Below are 4,718 nucleotides of genomic sequence, written 5' to 3' on the forward strand. Positions count from 1 at the left end.
CTAACTCGGGTCGGGTTCGAACGGATAGGAAGGAAATTTTTTTTCTTCTCTATTTTTCGGCCTGTCCTGAACCGTTTCGTCTTGAAATGAAGCCAGGATGATGTTTTTTAATTTTTAGAATTTTTTTGCATTTATTTTTGAATTTTCTATCTCGGGTCAGGTTCGAACGGATAGGAAGGAAATTTTTTTTCTTTTCTATTTCTCGGCCTGTCCATACCCGTTTTTTCTTGAAATGAAGCCTGGATGATGTTTTTTAATTTTTAGAATTTTTTTGCATTTATTTTTGAATTTTCTAACTCGGGTTGGGTTAGAACGGATAGGAAGGAAATTTTTTTTCTTCTCTATTTTTCGGCCTGTCCTGACCCGTTTCGTCTTGAAATGAAGCCAGGATGATGTTTTTTAATTTTTCAAATTTTTTTGCATTTATTTTTGAATTTTCTATCTCGGGTCGGGTTCGAACGGATAGGAAGGAAATTTTTTTTCTTCTCTATTTCTCGTCCTGTCCATACCCGTTTTTTCTTGAAATGAAGCCTGGATGATGTTTTTTAATTTTTAGAATTTTTTTAAATTTGTTTTTGAATTTTCTAACTCGGGTCGGGTTTGAACGGATAGGAAGGAAATTTTTTTTCTTCTCTATTTCTCGGCTTGTCCATACCCGTTACTTCTTGAAATGAAGACTGGATGATGTTTTTTAATTTTTAGAATTTTTTTAAATTTATTTTTGAATTTTGTAACTCGGGTCGGGTTTGAACGGATAGGAAGGAAATTTTTTTTCCTCTTTATTTTTCGGCCTGTCCATACCCGTTTACTCTTGAAATGAAGCCTGGATGATGTTTTTTAGTTTTTAGAATTTTATTGCATTTATTTTTGAATTTTCTAACTCGGGTCGGATTCGAACGGATAGGAAGGAAAATTTTTTTCTTCTCTGTTTCTCGGCCTGTCCATACCCATTTCTTCCTGAAATGAAGCCTGGATGATGTTTTTTAATTTTTAGAATTTTTTTAAAATTTATTTTTGAATTTTCTAACTCGGGTCGGGTTTGAACGGATAGGAAGGAAATTTTTTTTCCTCCCCATTTTTCGACCTGTCCATACCCGTTTACTCTTAAAATGAAGCTTGGATGATGTTTTTTAGTTTTCAGAATTTTTTTGCATTTATTTTTGAATTTTCTAACTCGGGTCGGGTTTGAACGGATAGGAAGGAAATTTTTATTCTTCTCTATTTTTCGGCCTGTCCTGAACCGTTTCGTCTTGAAATGAAGCCTGGATGATGTTTTTTAATTTTTAGAATTTTTTTGCATTTATTTTTGAATTTTCTATCTCGGGTCAGGTTCGAACGGATAGGAAGGAAATTTTTTTTCTTTTCTATTTCTCGGCCTGTCCATACCCGTTTTTTCTTGAAATGAAGCCTGGATGATGTTTTTTAATTTTTAGAATTTTTTTGCATTTATTTTTGAATTTTCTAACTCGGGTCGGGTTAGAACGGATAGGAAGGAAATTTTTTTTCTTCTCTATTTTTCGGCCTGTCCTGACCCGTTTCGTCTTGAAATGAAGCCAGGATGATGTTTTTTAATTTTTCAAATTTTTTTGCATTTATTTTTGAATTTTCTATCTCGGGTCGGGTTCGAACGGATAGGAAGGAAATTTTTTTTCTTCTCTATTTCTCGTCCTGTCCATACCCGTTTTTTCTTGAAATGAAGCCTGGATGATGTTTTTTAATTTTTAGAATTTTTTTAAATTTGTTTTTGAATTTTCTAACTCGGGTCGGGTTTGAACGGATAGGAAGGAAATTTTTTTTCTTCTCTATTTCTCGGCTTGTCCATACCCGTTACTTCTTGAAATGAAGACTGGATGATGTTTTTTAATTTTTAGAATTTTTTTAAATTTATTTTTGAATTTTGTAACTCGGGTCGGGTTTGAACGGATAGGAAGGAAATTTCCTCTTTATTTTTCGGCCTGTCCATACCCGTTTACTCTTGAAATGAAGCCTGGATGATGTTTTTTAGTTTTTAGAATTTTATTGCATTTATTTTTGAATTTTCTAACTCGGGTCGGATTCGAACGGATAGGAAGGAAAATTTTTTTCTTCTCTGTTTCTCGGCCTGTCCATACCCATTTCTTCCTGAAATGAAGCCTGGATGATGTTTTTTAATTTTTAGAATTTTTTTAAAATTTATTTTTGAATTTTCTAACTCGGGTCGGGTTTGAACGGATAGGAAGGAAATTTTTTTTCCTCCCCATTTTTCGACCTGTCCATACCCGTTTACTCTTGAAATGAAGCTTGGATGATGTTTTTTAGTTTTTAGAATTTTTTTGCATTTATTTTTGAATTTTCTAACTCGGGTCGGGTTCGAACGGATAGGAAGGAAATTTTTTTTCTTTTCTATTTCTCGGCCTGTCCATACCCGTTTCTTCTTGAAATGAAGCCTGTATGATGTTTTTTAATTTTTAGAATTTTTTTGCATTTATTTTTCAATTTTCTAACTCGGGTCGGGTTCGAACGGATAAGAAGGAAATTTTTTTTCTTCTCTATTTTTAGGCCTTTCCATACCCGTTTACTCTTGAAATGAAACTTGGATGATGTTTTTTAGTTTTTAGAATTTTTTTGCATTTATTTTTTAATTTTCTAACTCGGGTCGGGTTCGAACGGATAGGAAGGAAATTTTTTTTCTTCTCTCTTTTTCGGCCAGTCCTGATCCGTTTCGTGTTGAAATGAAGCCAGGATGATGTTTTTTAATTTTTAGAATTTTTTTGCATTTATTTTTCAATTTTCTATCTCGGGTCGGGTTCGAACGGATAGGAAGGAAAATTTTTTTCTTCCCTATTTTTCGGCTTGCCTTGACCCGTTTCGTCTTGAAATGAAGCCTGGATGATGTTTTTTTATTTTTAGAATTTTATTGCATTTATTTTTGAATTTTCTATCTCGGGTCGGGTTCGAACGGATAGGAAGGAAATTTTTTTTCATCTCTATTTTTCACCCTGCCCTGACCCGTTTAGTCTTGAAATGTAGATGATGTCTTTTAATTTTTAGTATTTTTTTAAAATTTATTTTTGAATTTTCTAACTCGGGTCGGGTTTGAACGGATAGGAAGGAAATTTTTTTTCCTCTCTGTTTTTCGGCCGGTCCATACCCGTTTACTCTTGAAATTAAGCCTGGATGATGTTTTTTAATTTTTAGAATTTTTTTGCATTTATTTTTCAATTTTCTATTTCGGGTCGGGTTCGAACTGATAGGAAGGAAAATTTTTTTCTTCCCTATTTTTCGGCTTGTCCTGACCCGTTTCATCTTGAAATGAAGCCTGGATGATGTTTTTTAATTTTTAGAATTTTTTTGCACTTATTTTTGAATTTTCTATCTCGGGTCGGGTTCGAACGGATAGGAAGGAAATTTTTTTTCTTTTCTATTTCTCGGCCTGTCCATACCCGTTTCTTCTTGAAATGAAGCCTGGATGATGTTTTTTAATTTTTAGAATTTTTTTGCATTTATTTTTCAATTTTCTAACTCGGGTCGGGTTCGAACGGATAGGAAGGAAATTTTTTTTCTTCTCTATTTTTCGGCCTTTCCATACCCGTTTACTCTTGAAATGAAACTTGGATGATGTTTTTTAGTTTTTAGAATTTTTTTGCATTTATTTTTGAATTTTCTAACTCGGGTCGGGTTCGAACGGATAGGAAGGAAATTTTTTTTCTTCTCTCTTTTTCGGCCAGTCCTGATCCGTTTCGTGTTGAAATGAAGCCAGGATGATGTTTTTTAATTTTTAGAATTTTTTTGCATTTATTTTTCAATTTTCTATCTCGGGTCGGGTTCGAACGGATAGGAAGGAAAATTTTTTTCTTCCCTATTTTTCGGCTTGTCTTGACCCGTTTTGTCTTGAAATGAAGCCTGGATGATGTTTTTTTATTTTTAGAATTTTATTGCATTTATTTTTGAATTTTCTATCTCGGGTCGGGTTCGAACAGATAGGAAGGAAATTTTTTTTCATCTCTATTTTTCGCCCTGCCCTGACCCGTTTTGTCTTGAAATGTAGACGATGTCTTTTAATTTTTAGTATTTTTTTAAAATTTATTTTTGAATTTTCTAACTCGGGTCGGGTTTGAACGGATAGGAAGGAAATTTTTTTTCGTCTCTGTTTTTCGGCCGGTCCATACCCGTTTACTCTTGAAATTAAGCCTGGATGATGTTTTTTAATTTTTAGAATTTTTTTGCATTTATTTTTCAATTTTCTATTTCGGGTCGGGTTCGAACTGATAGGAAGGAAAATTTTTTTCTTCCCTATTTTTCGGCTTGTCCTGACCCGTTTCATCTTGAAATGAAGCCTGGATGATGTTTTTTAATTTTTAGAATTTTTTTGCATTTATTTTTGAATTTTCTATCTCGGGTCGGGTTCGAACGGATAGGAAGGAAATTTTTTTCGTTTTCCATTTTCGGCCCGTGCATACCCGTTTCTTCTTGAAATGAAGCATGGATGATGTTTTTTAATTTTTAGAATTTTTTTGCATTTATTTTTGAATTTTCTAACTCGGGTCGGGTTCGAACGGATAGGAAGGAAATTTTTTTTTTTTCTCTATTTTTCGGCCTGTCCTGAACCGTTTCGGCTTGAAATGAAGCAAGGATGACGTTTTTTAATTTTTAGAATTTTTTTGCATTTATTTTTGAATTTTCTATCTCGGGTCGGGTTCGAACGGATAGGAAGGAAATTTTTTTTCTTTCCTATTTCT

Source organism: Quercus robur, chromosome 8 (assembly GCF_932294415.1).
Source record: "Quercus robur chromosome 8, dhQueRobu3.1, whole genome shotgun sequence".
NCBI classification, from domain to species: Eukaryota; Viridiplantae; Streptophyta; class Magnoliopsida; order Fagales; family Fagaceae; genus Quercus; species Quercus robur.